The sequence below is a fragment of the Dromaius novaehollandiae genome, chromosome Z (assembly GCF_036370855.1).
Source record: "Dromaius novaehollandiae isolate bDroNov1 chromosome Z, bDroNov1.hap1, whole genome shotgun sequence".
Lineage (NCBI taxonomy): Eukaryota > Metazoa > Chordata > Aves > Casuariiformes > Dromaiidae > Dromaius > Dromaius novaehollandiae.
Window position 1 is genome coordinate 3346057 of NC_088132.1, and position 13616 is coordinate 3359672.

General features: G+C 37.9%; 1 protein-coding gene across 5 annotated transcripts in view; it reads right to left on the minus strand.

Annotated features, from left to right (window-relative positions):
• The window catches only part of LINGO2 (leucine rich repeat and Ig domain containing 2), a 452194-nt gene that overhangs the window by 13786 nt on the left and 424792 nt on the right, over positions 1-13616 (minus strand). The window lies entirely within an intron of this gene.

Sequence of the window (13616 nt, forward strand, 5' to 3'; positions counted from 1 at the left end):
ACAGACACATTCCCTTGAACCAGGAAAGCTGAGAGATTAATATTGCAAGTGCTGTTGTTATTTCATAACACAGCTCAAAGCCTGTTCAACCAAATGGTTCTGAACATTTGAAATTAGAAACCTTTTTAGCCAAGTAAACCTGAAAAAAGCAAGTGTTTATTATGAGGGTAACATTAATATAATTAGTGAAGTTTTGGCTGCAGATAGGTAGAGTTTGAAGTCTACAGCTCTGTTTTTTTCAAACTAACCAAAAACTGAATTAAACAGAAAATCTGAAGAAACTGAATATTTTCTTCTGTATCTACGTACTGCACACTTAGTGGAGGTGGGCAACTGTAACACGTGTAATTACAGCGGAATTTATCCAGATAATAAAAGAAAAAATGAAACCCACCAGCTGTGTGCTTTGCCCCACCTGGATAAGCATATGTAGCTTCCCTTGAATCCATTATCACAGAATGACAGTATCACAGAATAGCTGGGGTTGGAAAGGACCCCTGGACATCATCTGGTCCCACGACCCTGCTCAAGCAGGGCCAGCTGGAGCAGATAACCCAGGAATGTGTCTGTTTGGGTTTGGAATGCCTCCAAGCATGGACACTCCACAACCTCTCCGAGCAACCTGCTCCAGTGATTAGTCACCCTCAGTGTTTTCTTACGCTCCAAGAGAATTTCCTGTGTTTGAATTTCTGCCCATTTCACTTTGTCCTGTCACTGGGCACCACCAAGAACAGTTTGACCCTGTCCTCTTGACATCCTCTCATCAGATATTTATATGCATTGATAAGATTGCCCCTCAGTCTTCTCTTCTCCATGCTGAACGGTTCCAGCTGTCATAGCCCTTCCTCCTATGAGAGAGGCCCCAGTCCTTTAACCACCTTAGTGGCCCTTTGCTGGACTCATTCCAGTAGCATGTCGTTCCATGTCTCTCTTATACTGGGGATCCCAGCACTGGACACAGTTCTCTAGGTGCGGCCTCAACAGGGCTGAGTAGAGGTGAAGGATCACCTCCCTCAACCTACTGGCAATGCCTAGTGCAGCCCAGGATACTGTTGCCCTCCTTTGTCACAAGAGCACATTGCTGGCTCATGGTCAACTTGATGTCCACCAGGACCCTCTAGGTCCTTCTCTGCAAAGCTGTTCTCCAGCAGGTCAGCCCCTAGCTGGTACTTCATGGGGTTATTCCTCTCTAGATGCAGGACTTTGCATTTCTTTTGGTGGACTTCTTGAGATTCCACCCTCCCCACTTCTCCAGCCTGTCAAGCTCCCACTGTGATCTCATCCAATAAATTACAATCTCCTGGTAAACCAAGAACAGCCCTTCACAGCACCATTACATTGCACATCTACAAGCTCAACTACTAAATCTAACTAGGGTCACATCAGACTTGCAGGAATAGTTCTCTTCCTGATGTGGATCTGCTGAATCCAAATGAGAGATGGAGATTTGGTTACAGTAGTTTCTTTCTCACTCTTAGCTGTACAGTACAGGTCTCCAAAAATTAGAGAAATCTTGAGAAATGTTTTAACTTTTGTTGAAAAACTGGTTTCCAATAAAAACTTATTTTTTTCCTAAAAAAAGGTTGTTGCAACAGTTTTATTTCATTGAAAAGAAAGTACTCTATCAAGAAAAAGTTTCAATGAATAAATTTCAACCAGTCCTATGTTCATGCATGCATACAAGCATGCACAAAAGTGCACATATGCTAAAAAGTCTTTAAAAGGGGAGGACTGCTTATTCTATCTGTAATAATATTTTCCCAGCATAACACACTTGTCCTCGTTCCAAATAAAAGTAATGCTAAAATATTTTTCTGATGCCAGAGCACTTTCATAATGCCTAATTAAAAAAAAAAAAAAAAAAAAAGGAATATTTGAGTCTGCATGGATACATCCATGACCAGTGCAGTAAATCCAGCATGGAGATTTGAAATCAAAGATATTTTTTCAGAATTGTATTTAATTTGCTTTGTTTTGAGAAAAGATTAACTGGGAGAAGACTAAAGGTCAGAGCCACACCAGTAATAAATACCTGTCTTATGCCAGTTTATGGTTCCATTGGGAGATCTAGATAGATAGCTAAAATATGGTTAGGCATCCAGAAGTGTCTTTGGATTACTTTAGATACTTGTATCACCTGTGTGAATTTTGTCTTATCTGACTAATATCAATCTCAGTAAGGTTCAAACACAGTGAATTTTACTTATCACCAGTCTAGAGAAACTTTGTAACACATTGGTGTAAATCTTACTGGAATTACCATAAGTTAACTTTTCATATGGTATGAAATGGCCAGATGTGCAACTAGTCATGGCTCAGGAGCTGGCAAATGGGATGACAAAAGGAGAGAGACAATAAAAAAATGTCAGCAATTGAACAACAATTCCACTCATATGGATATATTGCAAAATGAAGATCTGTGCTATTTTTAAATGTTTTTACCCCCTTGCATAATGAAGTCAATCAGTGTAGTGTATCAAAAGTGATCCTTTACACAGGGTGTATTAGTATTAACAACCTCTAACTATTCTTATGTACTATCTAAGGAGAAATAGTTAAGTCTCAGAAGAATATTTTTGAATGTACCTGAATCCAGAGTCCTCAATAAGTTTTCTAGGTTGATCTATGACTTGGTTTTGGTACTTAGACACTTGCACAACAAGATTGTTCAAAATATTGCACTCAGTCTGTTTCTCACAGTTGCACCTCAGTCAAATTCAGCTTTTGTGTTTAAGAATGCAGAAGAATGATATTCAAAAGGGATAACTGGGCTGTTCAGATTTCTCCAGATTTCTCTGTTAGGTGGCCAAATTTTAATCCAACACATTTTAGACAATTCACAGACCAACAAATCTTCTGTAAAGCAACAATCCTTGTTATTGTATATGATTGAAATACACAGTCAGGTCCCACTCTTACCAATGATGAATTTTTTTAGTCTTCTATATTTTTCCCTATGATTTCCTGATTCCACTTCCAACTATACCAAACAATTGCAGTGAAGTGGCTAAGAGATTTTAGTAGCATTTTAAATGAAAGCAGGGGAGAAAAAATGTAGCAATGACCACTCCTCTGCTTATAACTGAAGCAGCTAATGTGAGAATAAGAAGAGTCAGAAATAAACAGCTTCTAGACTCTCAGGACAGCATCTCTCTCTAATTATTCTGCTCTATAAAGGAGAAAGACCGTTTTGCTGTGCAAAATTCATCAAATTCACACTTTTTTTTTTTGAAAAGAGAAGGCACAATGAGTATTTCTTGCTATCTTACATGTAGTTATATATGCACAGAACTGAGTTATAAATTAAAATGAAATCTTCCCTGAACCAAACCAGGATATTATCATTGTTTATACCTTTCTAATTCAATACCTCACCCCACCATGTGATACAAAACTGTGCAAGGTGCTCAGTGTTTCCACAATGTGGTCTTTACTGGCTACATAAAAATTAAAATGACTTGCTGTTTTCTTCCTTTCCTAGGGTTATCATAACATCCCATTATAAGAAGTTTTATGCAAAAATGAATACAGCAATGTCCAAAATCTCCATTGGCTGGAAAAAAAAGATAGAACACAAAGAGTAGACTGGCCACAGTTATTATGTTAACACTTTGTCAGTGAAATATTAAAAAGTTCATCCAGTTCAGTACCATCACAATAAAGTTTGTGTATTTTTATTTTGTATATATCTGCCTGAGCTCTGCTAAACATTTCGTGGAAAGCAGCTGATGTAAAAAACACAGGAAAGCCGATGGGTTCTTCATTTTCCTGTATATTTAATCTATCAGGATATAAACGAGCACTGTGCCAACGTATCCAAGTCTCTCTCAAAGTGGTGACACGGTGAACTCTAAGTTCAAACACTTCTTTTCTGTGTCTTTATGTCTAACTTATCCCATGACAGAAGAACTGGATACATCAGCTGAAGACTGGGCAGAGAGAGGATGTACTGAAGGAACATCCACAGCCTCCTATGGACACACTTGCTCAAAACTGCTAATTTGTAGAAAACACTTCTTTTGCTCCTAAGAATTTTTGCTCTCTGACAATTTTAAGCCCTATGCCTCAATGCAAGGGCTTGAAATTGACTCTTTTTACTTTCTTTTTTTTGGGGAGGGGTGTAAAATTATGATTGTGCTATGATTGCCTTGAATGCTGAACCCAAATTTCCAGCATTGTCAAATCAAGCCTCCCTGGGTAATACGAGTAAAAGTCCATTTACCAAACCGCATTTTGTCAAGATGTGAGGCTTACCTCTCTCATATCTTCTGTTACTTGAAAAATTACCTAACCAAAGAGCTGGAAAGAAGCCTGAAACTTCTTAAGACCTTGTTTTGGCAGAGCCGTGGGAACTCTTTTCTTTCTTGGTGCAAACACATGCACTTCCTCTGCCTTCAGAGCACAAGAATTTGGGCTGAAACTTTAGAAAGCTAAAAAAGTACTTTAGTGTTTGATGATGACTGACTCTGCAACCCCCTGGAGCATTTGGTCTCATAGAGCAGCTTCCCCTCCAGCTAAATCTCTTGCCAATTGTATTATTGGAAGCAGAAATGTTATGAACTAAATTCTAATTCATTTCCTCAAGCAAGTAGTTTTAGTAATAGCTGCATGCTTGTGTAACCAGAGTACAGTCAGGCACTGTATAATAGCGTTAAGATGTAAATAATGTTAAGATTTTACTCATTATCAGTCTTTCCCTAGGCTTGTATACTTTTCTGCGGCTTTGCTGCATCTGGTACTGCCTCCTAGGGTGAGTGGATGGGATTTTCTCAGATAATTAAGGAAGATACAGAGATACCTTTCTTTTTTTTTCATTACCATCAATGTGTATTTCAGAGCAAAATATCAAAATTTTATTCTTTCTTTATTAGGTAAACTGAGTTCAAATAAAAAAAGTTTCACTTCCACACCAGTTCCAGTGCTCTCAAAGACAACAACATCACAGAGTACTTAAAAGCCAGATAAACTCTGAAGCTGGCAAGATGATTCACTTACATTAAGTTAGTCAGTGTAAGGATAACTATTTGCTCCATATTCCTTTCTCAGTTCTCTCCCTAATCTTCTTAGAGCTGGTTGGCTTTTTTCCCACCTTCATGAGAGAAAATCTTTGTTTTTTTAATAAGGTGATTTAAATCTAGTCCACTATACTAGAAAAATTTCAGGATTTTTTTTATCATCTTGTCTTTGATCTGCCAGTATGATATAAAGCATATACCTAGTAAGTAGAGATGGAGAATAAAATAGTGAACTTCACAGTGCACGGATGCACTGTGCTACAACAACAATGCCAGTGCTGATAGACATGAGCCTCTAGATTTTATTTTTAAAGCTAAGTTTCTGGAATCAAATTATATAATCTTGTAGTGAGAAGACCTGCTGAAGATCTGGTGAAGAGCCAGATGACTGGCTGAATATGGGACTCGTAGTCCCAGAGTGTGCTTTCTACACACTGACTGAAACCTGTTAGAGCTGGACACACATAATCTGTTTTGTCAACAATGTCTAGCTGCTTCCCAGACAGTAGCTGCCCAGGCATAGTCAATATAAAGAAATAGCTCTAGTAGATTAAAGGAGCCCTTGGGATATGCAGAGTGAGTCCCACCTGGGCGTCCGACCCGGGCGTCCAGCAGGCTCCCACCAGAGACCCCTGTGTGCAGTTCCCAGAGTTCCCCATGCAGTTTGGAGTGTAAGTAAGTCCTTTATTAAATCTACTCTACTCAATCCCTCACATGCCTTGAGTGTCTCTCTCCACCAGTATCCAGCCCTCCCTTTCCTGCCTTGCAGTCAGAAATGTTTACAGACATCATTACAAAACCTCAAGTTTGAGAAAATGTGAGCTCTAAAACATGATAGCCGAGAGACATCACAAAGGGAAAAAAAGTTAAAAAAAAATTTCCCATTTAGGGGGAGAGCTGGATTACTGATATCTGCATGGCTGCCATTGTTTATGCTGTGGCATAAACATGATGTGGGACTAGTTGGTAACAGATAATGGTATATGTGGCAGAGTAACCAGCTGACAATTATTGTGCTTTCTGTGCCTGTATAAAATGAAAGTACCTTTTGTAGACAGCTGATACATGACAATGACACAGACTAAATCTCACTGCAGTGATTCAGAACTCTCTCTCGCCCAAGCTTCATTTTCTGTGTTTAGGAGCTCTGACAATCACTTAGGTAATGAAAACTGCATACTTCAATTATCTTCCAAAGTCTGACAGAGAAGAACACACAACTGATAATGAGCATTATATCTGTTTCTTGATTCAGTAATTCAGAATGCCTTGTTCTGCATCCTGCTTTCAGATTTTGCTGAACTGAGTGTTCCCAAAAAAGACTTAAGTAAGCTATTCTTAATAAGATAAAAACAAGAGTTGGTAACAGAAGACTGAGTAAGCCACTTTGCTGGATGCTTAATTAAAGCAAAATTAAATAAAATATGTACAGTTATTGGAGGAGGGTAATCTAAGTCCAATGTGCAGGTTACACAGAATGTGCAGAACTAAAAATGTCAGAAAAATGTATATGTCAGCTATGAAGCCTTTAGGTGTGTTGTGCTGGTTAGGGTCTACTTTTGTACTCCAGTCATGAATAGTTCCAGATTTCTGGAAAACTCACATATTAATTAGGACATGTTCTATAATGGATTTGGGAACAAAGTTCTGAATTGGTATTTTGACCAGTGATAATCTAGCCCTTTTTCAGTTCCTGTGTGGCTTGAATTCGAGGGATTCTACATTTATTTCATTAACAACCACACACTTAAGGAAAAGGGGATCTCAGCAATTATTATGGGATTAGATTTTCAATCAATATTTTTCAGCTTGGTCCCGAGCTGAGCTCTTTCACTGTCAAGACAAATGCCCAGTTCTGGGGACAGCTCAGCTGCTAAAACAGTGAGAAAATGCATAACTAGGCATTTATTCTGACATTTTTTGATATTTTGAAAGCACCACATGTCCTGAAAAATTCTTGACATAAGAGGGCATTCAATATGGCAATTGCCACTGCGTTTCTGCGTTTCCTCTAGCTCCCAGACTACACATGTGGATCCCTAACATCCCACTGATATTATCTGGGCAGACCCCTGCACAGTGATGTAGGACTTGCAGTAGGACCAACTATAAGACTATATCCCAGCTCTCTGTCCCTTAGTATTGGCCTTCACTAAGGAGTAGGGAAAGGAACACTATATTAAATGGCTGATAGCATTAACTACCCACCTCCTCAGCTGAGAAGAATGTATTTTTCCCCTTTGGGGTCCATAAAGTTAGTATTCCTTACTAAGCCTTTATTAAGGCCTAAGGCATTCCAAAGGAGGATGACTCATGGATTGCTTTAATGCATACTTGTTTGCAACTTTTAAGTAACCTATGAAAAATTTGGAAACTAAAAGAGCTCATTCTTTAAGCATACCCTCAATTTACATCTAAGGAAGGGCAGATGGCCAGATTAGGTATTTATTTAATTAGATAGTGCAACATTTGCATGACTTTAAAGCCTAATTTTTCATCCAAAAGTAACATAGATAGTTAAGAATCTAGAAGTGAAGGTGTATTATTAAATAAAGCTGAGCTATGTAACAGACTATTTGTATGTTTTCACTCTGCATCAGTTCTGAAATGCAACACATTAATTTAAGCAGCCCTCAAGATTTTGGGGCCCTTGTATTTCCAAGATGTCTTATGCAAAATCCCCCAGAAGGGGAAGGCCTCTTTCATGAAATGAGAATTTTCAGATACCTACTGGGACACAGGAGATGGAACCATAAGAATACCATGAGGACATGAGAACTGGGAATAGTATGATTGCTTCCACCGTGAAGTTTTGACTCAAAGTCTTGTGGATTAAATCAGATCATTGAGGAGGAGAATATTTTATATTTATCTACTACCCCTTTACCATAGTTTGTTCTTTCATACAAGTATTTCTGTTTTTTTTTTAACATAAGTAAACACATTTAAACAACAGTCACTTGGCTGTTTGTTCCCTTCACAATGAAGAAATTTAATGCCTGAAAAGCTGAACTACAAGTCAGTTAAGACAGCTGGTTGATATCTGTGTTGGTATTTAGTGGAAGGAAATTATGGTGGTAGATTTTCTTTGGTTCCATTGATTGGTATACTTTTACAGTTAATATAGAGGGCTGTACTCTCTTTTAAACACTACTCCACCTAACTTTGCTTATAGTGCTTATATATATTATATATATATATATATATATATAGTGCTTATATATATTTTTTTTATGGATATGTGACATACATCAACATATTTTCCTTTAAGAAGTGCTCAGATTTTTCTCATTTCCTGGATGGTAAATGCATCCAAATAAAGACGTGTAGTCACTGACTGTAAAGACCTCATGAACAAAGAACTTGGAAGCTGAAGTTAGCACCAAGCAATTGTTCAGATAGTTCAACTTGGTGTTTGATTAGCATTTTACTGAATTCCACTATATCAACAGCACAAAAGAGGATCTGAGGTAGTTGCAAAGAGTGCTGCTCTGTCGGCTTAACACTCCAATAAGTGTACCATCGGGAGTGAGCTACCAGCCCTTGTCACTGAAAGGGAAGAGAGACAGCCCAAACCTTCTGTCTTATGCACAAATACAAAGAGGAGGAAATAAATTGCAAGTGGTGTTTATTCCCCTCTGCTGCCTGTGGGACTGAAAGAATATGTTCTGGTTGAGCATTTCTCCTTCTTTCCTAATGCATCTCCTGCCCTATGGAGGAAGGAGAAAAAAAAAAAAGAAAAAAAAAAAAAAGAAGAAGAATCATGGACTTCATAAGTGGTAGGATGAGGGGGAAAAAGACACTGATGAGATAGGAATGGCAATCTCAATGCAGACTTGAAATCCCCCCAAATAGTTCTGAACAGTAATTTGGCTAACTACTGTATTTTGGAACTGCTGCATATCTGTAACAAAGCACATGTGGGAAGCACATTAAAGAAATCCATCTCTTATCCACTTTCCCTTGCTTGGCTAGCACTGGCGTCCTCTGTGTCCCTGCACAGAATCTGGTGGTGCTGGTGGGAGGATCATCTGATTGAGGGCTTCTGCTGTCTGCAGAAGCTTTTCTGAATCTCTCCTCTTCACTGAGTCACCATTTCAACCTAAATCTCAGTGCTTTCCCTCCCTTTTAGTGACTGTCTCTGTATTATTAGCTTTTTTATAATAGTAATGCAAATGTTTTGTTTAGCTATGGAAAGTAACCACAATACAATCTGACTAAAATAATCTGGATAACAACCTTGTCTTGTTCAGTTACTTTTCAGGCATGCTCAAACTCTAACTGCCTGAGTGAGTTTTAGCACGCACAATGCTGTGAAAAGGCCTGTTGATGCCTTTTTAAGGAACAAACCCAGCATGACATGACAGCACGTACACAACAGTGGCTGACACAGATCACTTACCTATCCTCTATCACCTTTCAAAAGCATAACCCAAAGGTGCCCTGAAGCTTTCCTAAAGGCCTTGAGGAAGACAAATTATATTTATTCTTGCTTTTGTTTCTCCTTAGAAAAGCCCTCCATAAAACAAAAATATTGGAACTAATACAAACATGAAATGCCTTATTTCTGAATAATAACAAGCCTTATATATATCCTATAACACAAACAAATGAAGATTACATGGTGACTCTAGAAACTGGAAAACAATGAAATCTCTTGTGTCATTTCCCATTCAAACTCACAGAATTTCAAAATTGGGTATGTGGGCTGTGATTGAGATTGTTACTGCACTAATGCACAGACCTAAGCACCAAAGGGCAAACATGTGCAAACTGGTTTGAAAAAGCCTCCTACTGCTGAGGAGCACCTTGCATTTTAGGTGCTAATCTGAATTTACCCTAGGAGTTTTTAGGTATGCCCTTCTTTTCAGAAAAGTAAGTCTGTGAAATTTCATTTCACACAAAGTTAAGACGGTGTCCAGACACGCAATCTGGTGCCAGTTAGTTGTTCAGGAAAAGTATTTGCCATGTTCTTGCAAACAGTTTTTAAGCAGATATAAGTATGTACTTGGTAATCTGAAGTTTGATCAACACCATTTAGCAAGAGTCTGAAACAAAGAACCAAAAAGCCAAGTTACCACCTTAATACACTGAGGTGATATATTGCTTTTTGTGCTTATGTGTGAACTGTAACTTTATCTATGACAGTGATAACTTTTCCCCCTTGCCTAGAATTTTAAGTTACACTTGCACAATATGCATTTCAAAGTGCAAATGGCAGTCAGCTCCTGGAAGCCCAAGGATTTTAATTACAAAAATTTTAATTAATATAGCATTAGAGGTAATCATTTCACACTTCCTTTTCATAGGCTTTTTCAGTATTCCACTTCCCTGTGGGTAATATTGGCATATAATTCATAAACTTATCTCTCTATTAAATTCTACTAAAACATGCTGTTACTATACCATTAGGAATACCTGCTCCCTGACGTGGAAGTGAAGATTATAAATTCCAAAAACAATGCAAGAAAATCTCAAATATATTTGGGTAACTCAGTTATATAACAAATTCTCTAGGAGTATATAATATATCTGCAAGCAATCATACATGCCATTTGAGGAAAAGCTAAATACATCATTCTCAGCTCTATTTTAGACTCTATTTCTCAAAACAGCTGCAATCGTACTAGAAATATCTTTATCATTATCTTATTAAAGCACTGATGAATAAGTTTTTCAATACATATATTCAGCTTGGTTCTCATGTGAAATCAAAGTCCCTTCACATCACTGGTGAGACTGAAAGGGCTTTAAAGCAAATGAAAATGAAGGAGTGTAAAGCTAGCAAGTAGATGAGTCCTTCAGGCTGAGCAGAATAATCTGAAACAACCATGATATTGGACTTTGTTTTCTACAGTTCTAGTCTACTAAATTAAATTTATAATTCAAAGGTCCCGTTCATTATTTGGCTTTCATATCTAGAACTACTTTTGATTTTCATACATCACAGTAAAACCAGAAACAAACCACACAAGCAATGTTAACTGCATTAAAAGGTAACATACATGATGCTTTGTATGAACTAGGAATAATGCTGAGCTTCTTTCAAAACTTAACAACTGTAACTTTTTATTACCTTAATAAATATATAATATCCTAAAGCAAAATTCAGACACAAAAATCCAGAAGTTTAGGAACGAAGCGTCACTGTACAGTAGTAATACAGCAGCCTGGTTAACCTTCTTAATAATAATAATGAAAATTAAGATAGGGACAAAATACTGCTAACTGAATGGTATGCAGTGAAATAAGCATATTCTTTGCAATTTTAAAAATACAGCATTTATAACTGTTCTGAAGGCAGACAGAGTCAGAAATGCGACAACAAAGTGTATAACTGATAATCCCTTTCCCAGGTACCTACTCTGAGACCACATTTTCAAAGCACCTCAAGGGAGAAAAAAAAGCATTTGCCATTGTTCAGGAGATAGGATGGTGTATTTCTACAATATTATAATACTAGTGTTCTGTGCTATTACTATAGAACACCATTTCTTACACTTTAATCATTGGTTCACTGATGATCTGTGGAGCCATCCTACACACAGTAAAATTGAGTTGAGAACCAAGAAAGGTGGGAACAGCTGAGGTTTAATCAAAAGATCATTAATATCAGCGGTAAATCTTCAACTTGGGTAAGTTTTAGATAAAAGCTGGGAGAAAAACCTCTCTCCCTCACATGGATTTTTAATGAGCTGTATAACATGATACTGTGACCCTGAAAAGGTGTAAAAGGAAATCATACTCTTGTGAGCACCAGCAAAAGTCAACAGGTTTCAAATAGATTTTGAAAGCTTTCCAAAAAGTCCATTCAGAGTTCTGCTGTTTGACAGCAGTGGACACTTATAATGCATAGCATCTAGTATTAATATAAATACACAGAAAGAAGAGGATACAGCAAGTCTGTATTATGTTATTTAGCCAAGTCAGAGGGGAAATGACAACTAATCAGTCTATCCTCATCTGTGAAAACAGATGTAAAAAGACTTGCCATCAAATATGGTCTATGTGGTCTCCATCTTTTTTAGTCTATGAAATTACCTAAGGACAATAACTGCAGACTTCTGTTCTGTTTTGAGAAAAAGTGCTTTGTGTGGGAAAGGATTGTTCTCAAACTTCTCTGATAATGTGTGGATCACTGTATATCATTACTGAATGAGACATGAGAATAGCTCCCCCAGAATACCAGTACAGAGCACTCTGTCTTCTGAGAAAGAGATTAATTCTTTGAAATGCTTTTTTCCACAGAAGATCTGGACAAGACTGATGACTCACACTTAGTTAAGCCCTGTTCCAAACATATGCGATTAGCTGCTATTTCTACTTTCTGCTTTAAAAGATTATGAACTGTAGGGTTTTTTTTATTTTACAATAGCATTCACTGTAATGCTCTCGCCTGGAGGGGCCAACTGTCATACGATTATATCCCAAATTGTCCACCACTGAGTTTGTACCATATATCTGTATTTTTCCCTATCATTTTGACACCTTCCTGGCAGCTTCTCAGGGAGCTTTTGCTGAAACGTACAGATAATTCTGCGTTGTGCTGACAGTCTCTATAGCTTTTGGTATGTGTCCAGCGCCAGTGTCACTTCTGCAGTGCAGGTGGTAAACGCTAGGTGTAGCCTACACAGCCTCTGTCTAGCCTCTGTCATAGCAAGCCACATTTTTGTGCTTGGTGAACTATACTAACCTTCTGCCACTTTCACTTTTCCGAGCAGGAAGCCAGAACCCTGATGACTCCAGCTCACTGACATTTATCTCTGGGTCACATCTGGTCACTGCCACCAAAGGAGATACAATAGTGGGCTGGATGGCTGTCTGTCTGACCTGGTACCGCTCTTTTCTTCCATTATACAAGGTGACTTTGGCTTGTGCTGGTATAAATTGTACCTAGAAGCTGAATTACTGTTTTATAGGAAAAGGGTTTTTTATATGTAAAAGTCCCTCAGGAGTCACGTAAGTGTCTTACTTCTATAAGCATTATTGATTTCCTGGGAATCATTTAGTTCAGGAAGATAGCAAAAATTTGGTCATGCATAATACCCAGATCATAGAAGGAAACAACTATTGGCATTACATGTTAAAACGTTAACTTTAAACAATCACAACTCCATTCAGAAATAAACAACATTCCTCTGCTCCAGTACTGATAAACTAGTAAAGTTGATACGTGGAATTAATGATTTCAAGTGACAGCCTGCCTGTCTGTTTCTGCAAACCCCAATTAAAACAGTCACAGAAGCGGTCAACAAACCTTTTTTTTATGGAAAAACAATCACAACATTTATAGCACAAACTTTTTTTTTTCCTTCATAGAAGAGAGAATAATGTGCAGAGAAGGATTGTGCTGCAAAAAGCTTTGTGACACAACATACAAGCACAGGCATTAAGAACCTTTCCCTAAAAACCTAGGAAGTTTATCAGCAAGGGGCATAAGCAATCCCAGTTTAACATGCAAGAGCCACTAGGTGTCTCCGTTAACCTATGGCACTGACAGTGCTTCAAAGGCTTGTGTGAAGATGAAAACACACTTCATAAAACTGTCTTAAGAAAATAAGAAAATATACCGCTACCAGATCAGACAATTGTACTTCACAG